At 50.0% G+C, this 19,923-nt stretch overlaps 1 non-coding gene across 1 annotated transcript; it reads right to left on the bottom strand.

Annotated features, from left to right (window-relative positions):
* Positions 1–19,816: 19,816 nt before the first annotated feature.
* Positions 19,817–19,923, bottom strand: LOC125931089 (U6 spliceosomal RNA). The gene has a single exon (XR_007460347.1). It is a non-coding gene; the product is annotated as a U6 spliceosomal RNA (small nuclear RNA).

Raw genomic sequence — 19,923 nt, 5'->3', positions numbered from 1 at the left:
CCCGGGGCTCGCCGGAGGGGGTGGGGGAGGGAGTAAGCCCCAAGTGAGCTCCTAGCCCCCGTCTCCCTGGGTCCCCAGCGGTCCGACAGATCTTGGCTTCGGGAGGCAGAAAGAGAGGCCAGGCGACTGGGCGGGCGCGGAGCGGCCGGAGCGCGATGTCGACGGTGACGGCGGTGGCGGCGGTGGGGAGCTGGGGTCACCTTGTGATGCGAGCGCTCCTCTGTGCCGCACCGCCTCTGGGAGGAAGCCCCATTGCCCTCTTCTTTCTAAGCTGTCATCCTCCTGCTGCAATCGTCATTACAGTACCGCTGGTGACGCCACTCGGCGAGCGCAAGTGGATAAATAGAAACGTCTGCCACAGCGAAGATGAAAGGAGACCCGCAGCTAATGGCTCGGCAGTGATGCGCCAGGTGTGGGCCTGGCTCGAATGGGGAGGAGAGTGTGAAAACAGAGAGATACACACACTGAGAGAGGGAGACACCCAAGCAGAGGGGATGCAAATGGAATTCTGCAGAAAGAAAAAGAAAGCTTAAGGCGCGCCGCGAGTTCCGCAGGAGCTGCGGGACTCGGTAATTGAATAAGCTTCTGTTTTGTGTGTGTGTGTGTGTGTGTGTGTGTGTGTGTGTGTGTGTGTTTTATTGTTGTTTTGGCTTTTGTTTTCTTAACTTGGTGCCTTGATCTAACATTTGATGAGAGAATCCATAACTGCATTTTAAAAGTGTGAAGGCCGGCTCACAAGCCTCGCTTCTCTCGCCCTTACAACTGCCTGTGCTGGCGGGCTAACCTCGCAGGGGCTCCAAAGTCTTTTTACAAGCTACCGAAAAACATATTCCCTCCTCCCACCGGTTGTCTGGAGAGTTTGAGCCTGGGGTATCCTTTCCTCTCTCTTCCTCCTCCCACCCCCCTACCCCCAGATGTCTCCTTCCTCCTGGAAACCAAAAGAGAACTTTGCTATTTTTCTTCCCCAAGGGGTAGGAGATAAATGCGCTTTTTCTTTAAGGACCTGCTTTGGCTGCTGACTCCATATGCTTGCTGATTTTTTTTTTTTTAACTCCCCTTCCCCATCTAGGTGGCCTTAAGCTTTCCACAGCTTGGCTTGACCTCCAGGTGGCTATTCATAGAAGAAATCGTTTTCCCATTTGCTTGGGCCTCGCCTGCGCTTCAGGTATGTAGGGTGGGGAGAGGTTCTAAGAGTGGCCTTTTTTTTTTTCTTTTCTTGCCCATATTTTAAGGTATTCGTTCAGAGTCAACGAATTCCTCTGGAAACAGGTTTTGCGAGTGAGGAGACACTAAGAAGTGCGGCCCCTACAGCGGCAGCAACGGAGGCTCCCAGCTGGGAGAAGGTGCTGTTCTCATCTAGAGACTGGGGACCAGGGGAGGGGTTGAGAGTACCCCAGCACATGACATTGGGGTTCACAGAGCTTGGACCCCCAGGGTCCTCCCCCAGGTCCTGCCTACAGGCTTCAGTGGCACTGGGGATAGAAGAAAGAGAAGTCACTGAAAATGCCCTGAAATATCAAGTGACTAGAGGTGCTCATAATATTCGAGGGCAAAGGGGAACCTCCAAGGCAAGGTTGGGGGTAGTTTGTAGTGCTTGCTGTCTTTGGAAGCAACCACAGGCTCCCTCTCTCAGGTCTGCTTCCAGGGAAGGCACACTGGAACCCATTAGGAAACTGACCCCTTGCCAGCTCTGAGCAAGTGTGTTGGGGCCAGGCAGGTGGGCAAGGGCTCTCCCCACTTTGCCAAGGGCAGGAGGCAGCCCTCTTCTCCACTGTCCTATCCCTCCAACTCTCCTTTCTCTGCCCCTTCTCCTTTCTCAGAGCTTCTAGTTCTAAGCGGCTAGAGCTGCCCCTGTACGCCCCCCCCCCACTTCTTCTCAGTGTCCCAAGACAAAGCTCCAGTTTCTGAGATTCTAAAGAAAGTGTTATCACTATCTTTTTTTTTTTTTTTTTGTCTTCCTATTTTGCTTTCCTCCATATTCTCTTTCTCAAGTCTTCTCCCTCTTTCCCCTGCCTCTGTCTTTCTCTCTGTGGGCTTGTGGAGGTGGTGGAGAAAGCAAAGCATTCAAGCAAGACAAAGTTCCCTTCTCACTCCTGCTTTCTACTTCCCCTGTTCAGTAAGAAGATGCTCATTCACCTCAGCTGGGGTTGGGGGCGGGGGGTGGGGGGGTGGAGAAGGTAGGGGGTTCCGAAAGGTAAGGTAATGTTGGCCTAAACATCTCCACTCCCTGGGACTCCTGAAGCAACCATCTGCTGAGCACTGCTAGATTAAAACTCCCAGGGAATATTCTAAAGGTGAGAGGAGCGACTGGGAGTGGGGATCAAATCCTAGAGCCTTTTGCCGCGTTGCAGAGTTGTCTTCGGATTCTGTCGTGTGCCCTGCCCTGCCCAGCCAGCAGCCAGAGCCTGAGGGAGCACCTGGCTTGCTCTCTCCTTCCTGTCAAAGTCGAGCCCGCGGCTCCTGTGTTCGAGCTGCCTCGTTGGGACCTTCCAACCTCAGGCCTGGGTCTCGCCCACCCTCTGCCCCCCCGTGAGCCTGCCGCCTTCTCACAGCCTCTCCCGCTGCGCTCACCTCCTTGGGGCCAAGTCCTCTGAGGGACTCCAGTCTCCCCGCCCCGCCCCCAGCTTTGCATTCAATGGGAGTGCTCTGCGTTTGATCCTCTTTTCCTCTGGGTTTTTCCCGCGAGATGAAAGCCGAGTAGGATTGAAAGATCAAGAGGTACCCCTTGCGTCTCCTTCCTGGGTCCGGCCCACCCAAGCGGGGCTTCCCCCGCCGTCCCGGGGAGGAAGGAGGCTCCAGCCAGGGCTCAGTCTCTCCCGGTTGGGGGGCATGCCTCCTCCGGGTTTCGGATCTGAAGCTTCTGGAACGCCCCCTCTGCCCCATCCCTCTCTGGACCTCTGCCTCCGCCCTTTCAAAGGATCAATTCCCCACCTCACCCCACCCCCTCCGTCCCCGGTCTCAAGGGGCCTATTGCGCCGTCGGGCGCAGGGGAGGAAAGCAAAAAAAAAAAAAAAAAATGTTAACCAAATGTCACTTCTTCCAAAAGCATCCTTTCATCAACATCAGATGAAGAGAGGTTGGAATTTTCACTAGAGGAAGAAAACACGAGGGGACTGAATAAGAACACTATTTCTGTTTAGTCTTTTTTTTTTTTTTTTTAGGGTGGGGAAGGGTTATTTTAATAATGTGGTTATTACTGTATCAGGAAGGTTATTCCCGACGACACTGCCCAAGAAGCAAGGTAAATTCGCAGAGGGAGTCAAGTCCGCGGCCGCAGAGGCCTGGGAAACCCCATAAACGCAGAGAGGGGGTGATAGCAACCTAAGTGGGGTCCGTTTTCGGCCCCTACTGCTCCCTCTCTCCCTTCGGCAGGGACGACCCCCTCCCCCCACCCCCGTTGGCCTGCTGTCCCCTCCCCCGCTGGGGCGACGGGTTTAGGTCCAGCCGCCTCCTCTCCGATTGAAATTCTCGGGACTTCAAAAGCTTGAGGCTCCGCTTCCGCCCGGGCTGGGCTGGGCTGGGCTGGGCCGGGGGTGGGTGGGAACCCCGGGGAGGCGACGCGGAGATAAGATGCGCGGCTCGTGTTAAATGGAATCGGAAGCCGAGCTTGGGCCACCAGACGCGTTGATCCGCTGGAGCCGCTACGCTTCCCAAGAAAACCCCGCTCCGGAGAGCGGCGGCAGGGGGTGGGGAAATGCCTCAGTGGCCTTTGGACCCTGCTTGGGTGCGATGATCTGCGGCCCTGGGTACCTTCTCCAGCCAGGTGCGGGGACTCCCAGAGGCGAGTACACGTCCTGGCTGAAAGGCAGGGGCACAGGTTTCCGGGAACTGGTTTGGATGCTTCGGTGCCAGCACAATTTTGATCAGGAAAAAAATTGTTTGTGCTTCTCACTTTGGTAAAACGCAAAAACAAAGGGAGCTTCCTTTTAAACAATAAGCGTCGCCCGGCTGTCGTGGATATTGATCTTGGGCCCTTGTACGTCCTCCAGGCCCGTGTCGCTGGCGTGCACATCGAAGTTTTCGCGCAGCTGGGTCTCCGAGGCGGGGATCATAGGGGTGAAGAGACTTCTGAGGTTGGTCCCTGTCTTGTTCCTGGCAGCTGCCAACGCCCATCTGGGAACGACAAACCCAGAAGCACCGCCGTCCGGTGCCCCCCGCCAGGAGCAAGGTCTACTGGATCTCAGACGCCCAGAGACGTTCTCCCTGTGCCAGGAGATCACGCCTCCTCTACTTCCCCCAAACCCTTGCCCACCCACCCCATAGAGGGAGGCCCTGACACACTCACCTGCTGTGGGCACCACAGAACAGTCTCTCCTGCAGGGAGAACCTGCAGCTTCTGGAATTCTGGTTCGGATACGCTCGCCTTCTCTCCGTGCCTCCCAGAGCCAAGAGCCAGGAGCCTGGGACGGGAAACTGGATGCTTTCTGACCCTGGCACTTCCTGCTCTTTAGATCCTTGGTGCCAGCCAGACCTACAGTGCCTCTTGCACCTGTCAGCCCCGGGGTCCTATAGGCCCAAGCCCAGTGGCTTTCCCACCCTGAGCTTCAGACAAGTGCCTGAGCAGCCCACATTCCTACACCCACGACTTGCCCATCCCAGAGCCAGAGGACCCAGGGCAGTACTGGAGTAGTTGAGGACTTCCTCAAGCTCAAGGCTTGCTTCTGCCTCAAGGCACCAACTGGAAGGGTTCATTTTTCCATGGAGGAGCAGTTCCCCAACATCCAAGCAACCAAAGCCCAGACATACCCTTCCTTCCTCTACCCTAGCAGGGATGGTATGTGTTTTTCCTTCACCATTACTCTTCAGACATTTGCTTGCATTACAAGCCCATTTCTCACTTAATCTACACAACACTCCTTTAAAAGTCCTCAACAGGCCACAGTTCCTTTTCTCCCACAGTGATCGGGTAACCAGTGGTCTTGACTCAAATGGCCAGGCACTAGACCAATTCTCCTTCCAAGGCTCTGTCCCTCCCTGGCCGGCAGGGATGCCTCAACACCCAACAGTGTCTTAACTGTCCATGAGGCCATCCTCCACAAACCTCCTGCCCCTTCTGGGATCTAGGTGGATCCAGGGGCCCCTCAGAGAGGTTGCCCACCTGCCCTCAGTGGCAGAAGCCTCAGGGCCCACACACCTGGACTCTTCTCACAGTGTCCCACCAATGATTTCCCAGGAGGGCAAAGAGAAACCCTATCTGGAAATCTGGGAACCCCCACATGATAAGAATAATCACTGTTTTAGGCATTTCAGCAGTATTAGCTCTTTCCATCCTCACAATAGGCCCGAGGAAGATAGCATAAATCATCGCTATTTTGCAGCTGAGTAATCTGAAGGAGAGACAAGGCCCACATATAAGTGACAGAGTCAGGACTGAACTTCTATCTATCCCTCTAGCTTCCAGTCCACACTCACAACACCCGGAGCTATTAGAAAATGCCAAGCATTGCATTTGGAGCCTCTCCTTTTCAAAGCTCCACTTGTGTTTTTTCGCCAAGCCCTTTCCCCTGCCTCACTCCCAGATGAATTCACTGGGGTTGGGAGAAGTGGGGGTAGGGGGGGTACAACTAACCTCCGGCCACTCAATTTGAGCATGGAGAAGAGTAAAGAAAAAGATGGTACAAAACCATTTAGAAATGTATCCTGGAGGAGGCCTCCAGGTCTTGCCCTCTTTTAAGATGGGGATCAGAGGCTAGGTGGGAGGGATTGTGCAGGGGCCTGCAGGAAGGCTGGAGCCACCCTGAGGGGTTTGGGGTAGGAGAGCCTAACTGCCCTCCCCAAGCAGGGGGGAATTGTTTACAGGGTGTGAGTTCCAAAATATCAGGAAGATAATCACAGCAAGTGATTCTGGAGACCCTAAGAGACAAAATCCAGTCGCTCTTTGACCATGGCAATCCACCAAGGCCCTGAGCCTCTATCTGGAAACGGGCAGACTCACCAGAGTTATCCTCGCCTGCTTTAGCCTCTTGGGAGTCATGGCCCCTTCGCATATCTGGCAAACGTCTCCCCAGAAAAATGCACTGAAGCATTAAAGTTAGCCTTCAGCTTCTAAGATTCCTGCACCCACAATAGCCCCACCCCAACCACCAAACCCCAGGCACAATCACCAAATCCCTTTGTGGTTTTACCAGGGTGTTTTCCCTGACAAGGCAGCTGCCTCCCTCAAACTGTCCTCCAGATTGATTGGCCCAAGGGACAAAACCTGAGGGTATGACCAGGCCTCTCCACACCGCATCTGGCCTCAGCATATTGGTCAAGCTTTGCACATGCTTCCATTCAAAACCTAGTCACTGGAGGTGCATGCTGGGAAAGAGAATGGCCAGGCTGGGGCTTGGCTTGGCCTAAGGAGCCGTGGGGGGGGGGGGGGGGGGAGGTGATCTGCAGTGCAGGGAATTGGCGGATTATTATCATCAGGGAGTCCAGTTCACAAAGGGTTCCTTTTCCCTGGGGAGGGGCAGGGAGTGAGCAGGTTTTCAGTTTTTGTTTTTTTAATAGATTTTGTCCGGGCACAAATCCTTTCCAAGCCCTGTACTGCCCAAAGGCCAGATAAGCCTGAAAACCCTGCCCCTTCCCCAGTAGTGTGCTTCCCACTCTCACCCCGGCTCAGGAAGAGGGAACCGGCCCATTGCGGTCCGGTCAGGGTGGTCCAACCAGGGGACCCGGGAGCCGGAGCCGGGTAGAGTCATTACTCAATGGAATCGCTCTTCTACGACTCAATTAGCCCTAAATGGCCCTAATGCTCCCTCCCGGGGGCAGGTTTCTTTCCGTGAGTGATTCTGTGTGCTTCCTGACCGTGTGTCTGTCTCTCCTGTTTCCCGGGCCAAGGAGGCACCCCCTTCCTCTCTCCCCACTGGGCCTTGCCCGGCCAGGAGACGCGGTGGCGCCGGCCTGCAAACGGAGTAGTTGGTCTCCCAGTGTAGGGGGTAGGAGAACCGCCCCCAGGCGAGGAAGTCCAACCGGTTGGGCGGGCTAAGCCTCGCCCTCCAGCGAAATGGAAAAACCCTTGTGTGAAGAGTGCTGGGGACTGATTTTTATAAAGCCCTCTCCTGACCCGGACCAGTTCCATTCCTCCTACTGGAGCTTCGCAGAGCCCTGATGGGGTACAGTTCCTCGCGTTGTGCAGCGGCGAAACTGACTCTTAGAAAGGTTGAGGAACTTGCCCAGGGTCACACAGCTGGGGAGTGGTCGAGCTAGGATTTTAACCCAAGTCGTCCGGCCTCCAAAAGCCAGATTCTCTCCGACGTTAGCGCCGCGCCCCCAGGGCGGAGGACTGCGTTCCCTAACACCGCAGACACAACTAAGGTGCCTTGGGTGTGATTGAAAGACGCGAACGCGGGCCACCCATCTCTGGCTGATGGGTGGCTGCGCCTGCAGCCCCCGCAGAGGCTGAGCGTCGGCGGGAGCCGCTCGGGCTGTTACCGTAAGTCTCAGAGGAGCGGGGCACAACGGGAAAGGTAACTAAGAGCAGGACGGGCCGGAGGGCGCCGCAACGTGGAGAGACTGCGTTCCGGGCTCAGAAGCCTGACCTTGAAGGAGTGAGGGTGCGCACGCGCCCGAGGCAGTGAGTTTCGGAGGGGAGGGTACTGGCTATTAGGGGGCTCGTTGTAGTGAGGGGAGAGCAGGACGGATGTCAGCCCAGAGGACAGGGTGTCACCCGCCCAGGACTGGATTGCGCGCACAGGCTGGGTCCGGACGAATCCCAGTCCTTTCTGCTCCCCCACAGGGCCGTGCCAGGTGCGGCCTGGAGCCCCCAGAGAGTCCCTTTCTGGCCTCGAGGCCGGTCGACCGCCCAATCCTGTCCCCACGGCCCCTTTCTGCGCCCTCCTCCCCTCCCCTTGCTGCGGTGGCGACAAAGCGCAGCTCCCGAATTGCTGTCTTGGTGCGCCCCCCACTGCCGACCGCCAGAGGCGGAAGTCGCGGTGCGTCCTCGCTGGCTGGGATCCCGCGACTCCACGAGGAGCAGGGACCCTCCCTGCTGCTCATCCCGGACAGCAGACTTCCGCTCCTTAGGGAGCCTCACCCCGCCCTAAGCGCCCGCCTTCTGAGCTTGACCCCAGGAAGAATGCTGGCGGTTCGGGGCCCGGTAGCCTGGGCTTCTAGGGATAGGTAATCCACCTTGCGGGGGTGAGAGGCTGGAGGGAGCGAACAGTGCTCAGTACCTTCCCTCTTCCTTTGAAGGGGCAGTGGAACCCACCCCCAACCTGTCTAGCCTGGTAGAAGGCAGGCCGTGTGGGGGGAAATGCCTTATAGATTCCCCGGGTCAGCCAGTATGATCAATCATGCTCCCAACACTTGTGTCGACTCTATTTGTTGTGGCCACAAAGCCCAGACATTGGGGAGCCCCTGGGACCACCCCGTCTCCACAGTCCTCAAACGATTCCTTTTTTGAGTCTCACTTAGTTCTGAAGCCCATTTATAAACAGCATAGCCTCCTAGCACCTCTTCCCCTTTCCCTTTGGCAGTGTTTCTTGAAGTGTGGTCCCTGTGCCACCTAGGAACTTGTTAGAAATGTACATTCTCAGGGCGCCTGGGTGGCTCAGTCGGTTGGGGGTTGGGCGTCCGACTGCGGCTCAGGTCATGATCTCACGGTTCCTGAGTTCGAGCCCCATGTCGGGCTCTGTGCTGACAGGTCAGAGTTCTGTGTCTCCCTCTCTCTCTGCCCCTCCCCTGCTAATACCCTGTCTCAAAAATGAATAAACGTGGGGCGCCTGGGTGGCGCAGTCGGTTAAGCGTCCGACTTCAGCCAGGTCACGATCTCGCGGTCCGTGAGTTCGAGCCCCGCATCAGGCTCTGGGCTGATGGCTCGGAGCCTGGAGCCTGTTTCCGATTCTGTGTCTCCCTCTCTCTCTGCCCCTCCCCCGTTCATGCTCTGTCTCTCTCTGCCCCAAAAATAAAAAATAAAAAACGTTGAAAAAAAAAAATTTAAAAAAATAAATAAAATAAAATAAAATAAAAAATGAATAAACGTTAAAAAAAGTTTTAGAAGTGTACATTCTCAGGCCCCACCGCAGTCTTATCAAATCAGAAACTCTGGAGCGGGGAACCTGCAGTCTCTTTTACCAAGACCCTCCCAGTGATTCTGATGTACTCTGGTTTAAGACCCGCTGCCCTATGGATTCCATCACCCTGATTTCTAAGTTCCCATGATTCTCCATTACGCTTGGAAAGGCTCCCCCCCCCCCCCCGTGTACCTTGTTTTTGTTTGTCTATGGCACAGAACTTTATGCCTCTTTTTATTCACATTTGTTCTTCCCGCTTTATTGTTTCACTTCCGTGGATCTCTTCTTTGTGCACTAACGTATCACCTAGTCATGTCATTATCACCTAATGATGTCATCATTTAACTTAGCTTCTCACTCATCTTCGGGGTTCATCCACTGCCTAAGGACATGCCTCGCTTGTAGCAGACCAGAAACTGCTCTGTAACCACAGCCACCGGAGCAGAGCGGGGAAAACTTGCCCTCCACAGAGATTTCCCTCACAAAAGGGAGTCAGAGCCCTCGAGATGTGATTGGTTTCCTGGCCGCAGAGTAGAGAAGAGCAGATATTCCAAGTTTGGGTACCCATCCTGCTAGAGAATGGAAAGAAGGGCCTTGGTGGGGATGAGGAAAGGTGAGGCACAGAAATCGATTTTCTATGGGTTGCCTCAAAGGCTTTGGGGAGGGACCCAGCCCCAGCTTGAGATACACAAGTATTTTTCTTTGTGGATGTCTCAAGATGGTGTCTTAGGCCTCTGTTGGTGACTGGTTAAATGCAAGCAGTTTTAGGAGCCAAAAAGGCTCCATGAAGGAAAATGGAGAAAATAAGTCAAAGGTGGGTTAAAAGCTAACTCAAGATCACATGGCCTGTTAGTGGCAGAGGTGCTATTTGAATTTTTAACATTTGTTCATTTTTGAGAGACAGAGCATGAGGTGGGGGGCAGAGAGAGAAGGAGACACAGAATTTGAAGCAGGATCCAGGCTCTAAGCTGTCAGCCCAGAGCCCGATTTGGGGCTCGAACTCACAGACTGCAAGATTATGACCTGAGCTGAAGTCGGACACTTAACCGACTAAGCCACCCGGGAGCCCCAGAGGTGATATTTGAATCCCAGTAGTGGGATGCCAGACGCCTGGCTCCTGCTCACTGGATTCAGCCCCTGCCCGTGGAAGCTAATAGGTCATGACCTGTCATCTCAAAGGATTGATTTAATTTCCAAATGTAACTAAACTAGTCAAAGCCCTAGAATAATATTACAACGTCACCAGGCATTACTAATAGTAATATTAATAATAACTAACAGTTGGTCTTTTCCCACTCAGGTAACATTTTCACACCCACTGTCCCATTTGATAAAATAGTCCCATCTAATAGGAATAGGAATATTAATATCATCCCCACTTTACAGATGAGGAAGTCAAGATCCAGAGGGGTTAAGTTCCTCCCCCCAAATCACTCAGCTAATGAATGGCAAAGCAAGGAACACCGTTACTCCTTTGGCCATCTTTGTCTTTGTTTCTTATTTTTTCTTTCGGCTCATTCACAAACACTTTCATGCTTTTATGTATCATCATATTAGTCTGTGACACGTCCCCCTCAGTTTAGGCTGCTCCAAAGGACTTCTATGTCCAGCATTTTATTCGCTCCTCCGAAGGTCCCTAATGAGGCAGAAGAGGCCAGCGTTGTTCTTTCCAGTTTCCAGTTGAGGAAGCCAAGATTCCAAGAGTTCAGAGGGCTTGAGTAAGGTCACGGAGCCACAATAGGAATCAAAGTCTCAGACTTTTCATGGGCAAGAGTGAATTTTGTAGAGAATTCCACAGAATGAATGAATCATTCTTACTCCCTGTCCCGTCCTTAAAGCCTGACAATGCTAATGGATGCCCAAAGGAAAGGCTGACAATTATGAAAAACTACCAATTTACAAGTATTCAAAACCTAATGTGCTATCAGTGCAACTTTAAAAAAAAATTTTTTTAATGTTTATTTATTTTTGAGAGAGAGAGAGTGAGGGAGGGGCAGAGAGAGAGGGAGACACAGAATCGGAAGCAGCTCCAGGCTCTGAGCTGTCAGCACGGAGCCCGAGGCGGGGCTTGAACTCAAAAACCGTGAGATCATGACCTGAGCCAAAGTCGGATGCTCAACCAACTGAGCCACCCAGGCGCCCCTGCAACTTTTTATTATAATAGACTTAAAGTTGTTTCATAACTTCCATTATTTGGCAATATGTCAACTTTGGAATGTTTTCCTAATTATTCTAGAGTCAGCCTTACTGTTCTTGGAAAGAATTAGAAGAGGAAAGAAAGGTCACTGCTTTAAAAATAGGCATGGAAAGAGCCAAAGGAACCCGGATCCAGGATGTAACTCTGCCCTGGTCTTCGGCCCTGAGGAAGGGGTCTGTACTTTCACAAGCGGCAACAGTCAGGCGATGATTTTCATCTTAAATACAGCCCATCAGCAACTGAAGAACCACATGACCTCCAAAAATTGACCAGTCTTCTTTGGATTCCTTCCTTCCATCACAGCCCTCATTTTTCCCCCCGCATAGGCAGCGGAAAAAAGGAAAAGCTCATGTGCTCAGGCTCTAAGGTAAGAGCGTGACAGGCACACGTTCATTCATGTCTCACAGCAATCCCTGGAGGGGAGCATGGGTCTCCCCACTTTATGCGTGAGGAAACTGAGGCAGAGAGAGGTTAAGCAACTGGCCTGCAGTCCCACAGGCCTGAGGTAAACAAGAGCCAAAGGAAAACCCAGGCTTGTAAATATGCAGTTTAACTTCCAATAGCTATAAATCTACTTTCCCTAGGGATGTAAATTCTGAGATCTTATGATCCAGCAGGAAAGGAGCAGCAAGGAGCCGGTCTACAGTGCAGTGAGGCCTGGATTTTGAGTCCAGGAGGGAGAGACAGACCCCAGGGACCTTTGGGAAGGTAGAGGATAATCTATAGCTGCGATGAGAACAGAATCCATGGTGGAGGACTGCTCTCAAATTTTCCCAGCCAAGATTTCTGATACTTCAAAGACAGTTGGGGGCAAGGTAGGAGGATGTGCTTGGAAGCCAGACAGACCTGAGCTTCAACCTCAACTCTGGCACTTACTGGCCAGTGACCTTGAGCGGACCAAAGCTTCAGGATGTCAGATCTAAGAAACAAGCCACCTGCCTCTCAGAGCAGATTTAAGGAGATACAAAATGGAAGAGGTCTTAGCACAGTGCCTGGCCTCCAGGGGGTCCTCGATGAGAGTAAATTCCCTGTTGTCCCCCCTTGGTAATGCCCCTACTTCACCTCCTGTGTCTGTGATTCTCCTTTCTCAATATTGTACCCTTGGTGAGTGAGAACCAGCGGAGAATGTCAAGTGAAAGGGCATGGCCCAGCGAACCAATAATATGCTTGTGCCCCTCTCCCTGCATGGTGACTGACATTTCCCAGAAATAAATAACTGCATAGCATTCAGGCTTTCATGCATCTGTTGAAGTTCAACAAATATGGCGATAATTCCATTCACTGGGATCTGGGATAGTGAGAAGAAAATCAAGACACGTCTCGTGTGCTAATGGAATTGTCCCTTCATGGTAGTTTAAAAGCATAGGCAGATGATCCATAAATAATAATAAACGTAGTGGCAATGTGGTATAATATATAATAGGTAAGTGCACGGACTCAAGTTAGATTGCTTGGGTTCTACTCCGGCTGTGCCGCTCACCGTGCTAGCTGTGTGATGTTGAACAAGTCACTTAACTTCTTTAGGCCTCAGTTTCCTCCTTCGTAAAATGGGGCCATATGAGGTCAAAACGAGTTGGTACGAGTTAGTACCTATAAAGCACTTGAAAGCGTGCCTGGCATATAGTAAGCGTCAATAAACAGTACTGTTATTACGGTGGGGTGTTACTTCCCTGAATGTGAGCCTAAGGGAGTTCTGTGAATCTGGAATGAAAAAGAAGAGGAGGAAGCAAGAGCCCTTTGCCTGGAGCAAGGATACCAGTGAGTGCAACCTGCCTTTGGGGTTTCACTCCTGGCTCCACGATGAGTGGGCTTGGAGGAGTCACTGAACCTTCAGGAGCTCCTATTTACTCGCGTGTAAAATGGGTGTGAATAACAGCTGCCTTACCTTCTTCTCGTAGTTATTGCCCCAAATAGAGCCCAATTGCCTGTCAGTTTAGCTTTTGATCTTTGAACTCATAAAGGTTTTCTTCTGCTCATTACGGGGTACGCCCTCCGGGAGGAGCCACATTTTAAGCCATTACCTGCTCAGTCCTTAGTGACACATCAGCACTTTACCAGTATCCTAGGAATGGGTGAGAGGAGGGCTGGAGACACGACTGAGGACAGGAGGAGAGCAGGAGTTGAGAAAACTTCCAAGACCCCTCACTCCCTGCACATGGTTAACTGAGAAGCATCCTGCCCAGTGCCTTACAGTAATGTCACTGGTTTAATCCCACAAGTCTTGTAAATTGCCAAAGGAGAATGGTCCCTGCCAGTCTCTTTTCTATTTTGAGGGAAGAGAGGAAGTTACAGCGGTGTGGGACTTTCTCCAGTATCTACGGGACGTGAATAGTGTAAGCAATGAAAGGAGGGCGCCATGTTGGGCAATTTTTAATGGGACTTTGGGAGATGGAGGGAATGCATTACAAAGAGTTCTCCTTTCTCCAGAGAGCTGACTTAAAGGCACAGCAAATTTGGAAAGCAATATTACCTGAATCCTCCTCACCAGCTTTTCCTCCCAGCTTCTTATTCCTATGCCCAGCAGAAGATTCTGATGCTATTAGTCTTCCTGGTGAAGGTTCCAGGAATCCCCAAAGGACACTTCGGTTTGACTCAATCTAAATAATATTTACTGCGATCCTACTGTGTGCCCCACCCTGAGCTAGTCACTTGGTAACAGAGTTACTGTGACAGAGACAGCCATCTGCCCTTCTTTCATGATAAAGAGCAGACTTCAGCCGTCCACATGGCTTTCAGGTCTGAACACCACATTCTTCTATCTTTCTTGCAACTAGTAGATTTAGGACTAAATTCAGCAGACTAAATGTCAGCAGGAATGTCATATGGCAGCTTCCTTATGAAACAAACCTATATGGCGAATTATGTAACATCGTCACAGAACTTCAGGTTACACTAAACTTTTTTCCAGGCAGGTGGTGAACCAAAGAAAAAGTTGCTAAAGTACCACCAGCGAACTAATGATTTTTATGTATTATACCTTATGCCACCTATAAGAATTTGTTTTACCTGCGCAGTGATAGCATCTCAGTGAGATATTGTGGAGGGGTTGTGAAGAAGGCAAACGAGAAGTTTCCCGGGAGATAGAATGACGACAAACAAGCCTTTCTCAGAAGACCAGTTGCAAAAAACAGCCAACTCTTCTGATTCTATTTTGTTCGAAATTTGCTGCGAGACTTTAAGTGAGCTATTAAACATCTTGGACCTTATTAAAAGGGGGTGGTAATTTCACATAGAGTGGGTGTTGCTAAGCCTTCTTGATTTTAAATCCAAACTCAGCCTCTCTCACCAAAAAAAAAAAAAAAAAAAAAGTGTAGCTTTTGTAAGCTGTTCCCTTACTGCTGGGGAGGTAAAAGGATATGTCTGAAGAGCTATTGCAGTTATAAATAGATATTCCATATGCCAACTTAACATAAATGCCTCAAACTTTTATTTCCTTGATGGAGAAACATCAGGATCTCTGGCCTGTTTTACATGCTTTAGCCTTGGGTGGGAAATGCCCCGAAGTAAAATAAGAGGCCATTTCAGAAGTATTCCTCCTTTCCCACACCACTTATTATCTCTAACAACTCATTTTCCATCCACCGTGTTTCCCTGTACTGGTTTTATGGTAGGGGAGTCTCGGGCCCTCTGCTAGTCTAGCCAATTCTTTCTGGCTCCCCAGTGAAACATGGAGGACAAAGCTCAAAATTATGACAGGACTGGCCATGTGATGTGGCTGTTACTTTTCTGGTTTCCATCTACCCTGCAGGTGGCAAGTTTGAAGGTTTGGGGAAATTCCCTGACGGCTGAGATGCACCAATTTCCAATGGGACCAGATTAGCACATTCAACTATAATTGCCATCGTACTGGCAAGGTCAATTTTCAGGCTGTGCATGAGGATGAGAACAGCTACCCACAGGTCTGTAAAGTTTCATACACAAGAACCCAGCACCTGAAAACTGAAACTAAGATGCATGCCAGCCCCTATGGATTACTCTCTCCATTCCATAGGTATAAATGGAGGCAAGAGATGTTTGGCTGGTCTGACCAATGACTACTAGGTCGAAAGCCCAAGAGCCCAGGTAAGAGTTACGTGCAACATCTATGGCCAATGGCTATACTGTATTGAGGCCCCGGGCAGCCCAGAAAATTGGCCAGTGGTTCAGGAAGGTGGGCTCTAGACCCGTTCTTGCCATCCCCTGGCTGGGTGACCTTGGATAAGTCGTTTCACTCTTATGGGCCCTCATCAGTGGATAGAGTACCAATCCCAGTTCCACCCCACACTGGGAGACCTTAGCCAACTCACAGCCTGGAGTATCAGAGGAAGCTAAAGGGATTTCTTTTCTTTTCTTTTTTTTTAATGTTTTATTTATTTTGAGAGAGAGGGAAACCGAGAATCCCAAGCAGGCTCCATGTCAGCACAGAGCCTGACATGGGGCTTGAACTCATGAACCCTGAGATCATGACCTGAGCCGAAGTCATATGCCTACCACCTGAGCCACCCAGGCACCCCAAGGGATTTGTTTTCTAGGGTGTCCCCATTATGGTATTCTGCGACTCCACCAAGGACACACACTAATGCCTATGGGGGCAGCCTGGTAGTAGTGATGAGAAAGATGTCCTTGATCATGTTAGGAAATGGAGAAGACTGGATGACAGATTCTCAGCTCCAGAACTGATTGTGTTGCCAGATACTTCGTTTTCAAATGGTGTCACGTGTTGGCAACTAATGTGAATTGTTATAAAATTCTGTCTTGGCCAATGACTCGAGTCCAGAAGTGGCCTACTAGGTCAATTGTGGAGTCTTCTGCAGCCCACTGACCCGAGGAAGAGTCAAACTAGGTGGGGACCTGGTAGGGGGGAGTGGTGGATGCAGTGTCCCCTACTTGGAGAACACAGATGATCCTGGCCAGAGGTGGGCTGGCGAGTCTGAACGGCACCGCGCTGCCGCTCCTACCCCAGCTGCAGTTTCCCCAGCGCACCTGAAACGGCCTAGGTCGGCCGGTGGCCGGGGGACCGGGGCTGGGGGCGGGGGGAGTGCTGGGGAGGGGTATTTTCCTCTACCAGAGGCGGGGCCTTATTCTCCACCCAAAGATGCGCCTGCCGGTCGCAGGCAGAAAAGGAATGTGTTGTGGGGCAGGCACTGAACCATCGCGGTGTCAGGCGTCGGCTGTGGGTCCCCTGCCTCGTGGGTGCAGCCAAACCCGAGACGCCGAGACGCGCGGGGATGCACTTTGCAAACACCAACGCGGGCAGGTGCGGGGTGGCGCCGCGCGCGCGCGAGCGGGGCGGCTCCCGGCGGCTCCGGCGGTTCCGGCAGCGCGGCTGGCGGGCGGCTGGCGGGCGACTCGCGTCGCGGGCGTGACGGTGGCAGGGCGGGCGGGGGGCCTGCGTGCAGCCGGGAAATGCCCTGAAACGAACGGTGCGTATTTGTTGGGAGGAAATTCGATCCTTGAGCCCTTTCCTGCCTGGGCTTAAAAATGGATTCTCCATCTGCTGTGAAAGCCTCGGGCTCCGGGCGGCGGTATCCGGCTCCTGGGAGTCCTGGGGGGCCCTCGCTCCACCTGCCACTCGGCTCTGACACACATTAGCGCTCGCTGACGTTGGTGTCCCTTTCAAAGCCCCCCTCACCTATTCCAGCCAAGCCCAGAGGAGGTGATGCTCTGTCAAGTTCAAAGAAAGAAGCCAGTTTTCTGTATAATCCAGAGTTCTGTTTGTCCAAAAGAACTTTGAAGATGGAAAAACAAACAAAAAACACACAAAACCTCTTCGGAGGCAATTTTGCCATTTATGAATTTACAGGTGTTATTTCGTTTGTCCCCTCAATCTCACGTTTGGTAATTTTTTCCTACGCGATGCACTAAAAAAATGTTTACTGCGTCATTTTTGTGATGATGAAAAAGTGGGAACAACCCACCTGTTCATCAATATATAGAGATAAAATGGTTGAATATATAGTGCGTTTACATACCCAGAAATACTCTATAGAAGAGATCTGTGTTCACAGGCAAATGAGTCTAAGCTTATGTTAAATGAAAAAAAGTAAGTTATGAAAGTAAATATGGTATGATTCCACATTCACTAAAATGCAGAAAGAGACTGTAAGTAAATGTCTACAGCTCACTTGGATATGATTAATGACTTCTTATTTCATAGATGGTTATATAGGATATATATATAGATAGATAGATAGATAGATAGATAGATATAGATATATAGATATATAGATATATAGATATATATAGATATATATATATATATTTGGAGAAATATATACCCAACTGTTATGGCTTATCTTTGGGGTGATCCTGAGAGGGAGGTATGTGGAACATTAACTTCCCATATTATATATTTAAAAGAAAGTTTGATTTCTTTTAAAATAAGCATGCATTAGTTTTGTATTTCCCACACACTGAAAACAATAAAGATTTTTAAAAATCATACCCCTTCCCACACTCAGACTACCAGATTGTTATCACTTGTCCAGTCCTGCCTGATCTTTTCATTACTATGTTAACTTTCCCTTCAACCTCCTCTCATCCCTGTACAGCATCCAAGAGACTTGAATTCCTTTCATTTCAACTTACAAATTGCCTGTTTCATGTGTGCAGTTTTTAAAATCTTTTAAATTGAAAGAAGTGAGACTATTACTTCCACTTTAGCTACCCGTACTTTTCAAACAAGATTAGGTGTGGGTTTGTTTTTTTTGTTTGTTTGTTTTCGTTTGTTTGTTTGTTTGCCCTTGAAAGCATTGCAGTTGTGAATCCATTACTTCTCAAGTTCTGTGTGGATATGGCACATATTCTCTCTCAATGCAGCCAACCATGAGAGATCTTTAAAACACAGTTCTTGTTTCTATTTAATCCAGAAAAGTGTTATCCTCTGTGGAGGAAATACCACTGAAAAGTTGAGCGGGGGGGGGGGGGCACCTGGGTGGCTCAGGCGGTTGAGCGTCCGACTTCGGCTCAGGTCATGATCTCACAGTTTGGGTAGTGGGTTCCAGCCCAAGTCGGGCTGTGTGCTGACAGCTCAGAGCCTGGAGCCTGCTTCAAATTCTGTGTCTCCCTCTCTCTCTGCACCTCCCCCCTCACACTCTGTCTCTCTCTCTCTGTCAAAAATAAATAAACATTAAACAATTTTTAAAAAAGAGAAGAAAAGAAGAGTTGAGCAGGATTTGACAGGACAGGAATTGGAGTGGGAAGGGCACTGTTGGTTGAAGGAGGGACACCGTGAGAGGCTGGGAGAGGGGAATGTGACCATGGGCTGGATTCTGGGATCGTTTAGTCTGAATGTTGTCTCAGAAACATGAGCTCAATTCATACTATGGGAAACAAGTACAGCCACACTTTAAACATGCAGAAATGAAGGAGTTGTCAGGCCTTTTTAAATATTCATCTAAAAAAAATGGCACCCAGCAGCATTAAACTGAGAGGGTCCACTCCCACCAACATGTGTGATATGGTTCTTATTTACATAAGATTTATTTACATAAATCAACATCATATTTCCTTAGGCAAAGGTCTCAGAATATTCCAGAATCACACACACACCCCTCAACTTTTGCTCAGAACCCTGATGTCCTTCTCCTCCCTTTCATATGCACTAAAAGCATCATTGTAAAATGCAGGTGTTCTGGAACAAACTACCTGGGTTCTGATCTTGACTGCCATATATTAGCTTATGACTTTGGTCAAGTTATTTAACTCTTATGTGTTTCAAGTTTATGACCCCTGAAATGGGGATAATAATACTCATTTTATAATATGTTATGCAGTGTAAACAAGATGATGTGTATACAGCTTTTAGAACAGTAAGCTTTTTAGAATACTAAGAAAGCTGTAGAATATAAAGCTTGTTCTTTTTATTTATTTATTATTTTAAGTTGGCTCCATGCCCCATGTGGGGCTCGAACTCACAACCCTGATATCAAGAGTTGTAGGCTCCACTGAGGCAGCCAGCCACCCCAAGAATATAAAGCCTTTTATAATACTAAAAGTTGAATAACAGTCTCAATTACTTTTTTACACACCCCCCCAAAAGCTTATTCTTCCTCATTCTCCCTTAAGATACTGCCATCTCTACATTCTCCAAATTGTCTTTGTCCCATCCCTTTTTCATGAAGATTCTAACAGTAGCTCCACCCCCCCCACCCCCCCACCCCCTTTGCCTTCTCTCTTCTACCCAGTGGGAGGCAGACTGGGCCATAGTCTAAAGAACATCTAATTGAATACCTGGAGTCTGTTCTTCCCTTCTTCTGTGACAGTTTCTGAGTTTTTAAAACAACTTTATTCACACATATTTTATATATCATAAAACTCACAGGGCGCCTGGGTAGCTCAGTCGGTTAAGTGTCTGAATTTGATTCAGGTCATGATCTCACAGTTTGTGAGTTCGAGCCCCGCGTCAGGCTCTATGCTGACAGCTCAGAGCCTGGAGGCTGCTTCGGATTCTGTGTCTCCTTCTCTGCTCCTACTCTCTCTCTCTCTCTCTCTCTCTCTCTCTCTCTCTCAAATATAAATAAACATTAAAAAATTAAAAAAAAAACTCTTCCAAAAAAACCCCACTCGTTTTAGGTGTACAAATCAGTGATTTTTAGTTACTTTACCTAGTGATGCAATCATCAAAATAAATCCTTTTTCTTTTTAAAATACAGAACATGTCATGAATTTGCACATCATCCTTGTGCAGGGGCCATGCTAATCTTCTCTCTTCCATTCCAATTTTAGTATATGTGCTGCCAAAGCGAGCAC

Source organism: Panthera uncia, chromosome A2, assembly GCF_023721935.1.
Source record: "Panthera uncia isolate 11264 chromosome A2, Puncia_PCG_1.0, whole genome shotgun sequence".
NCBI lineage: Eukaryota > Metazoa > Chordata > Mammalia > Carnivora > Felidae > Panthera > Panthera uncia.
Note: the sequence above shows the minus strand (reverse complement) of the source record. Positions and strands in the feature narration are given on the sequence as shown.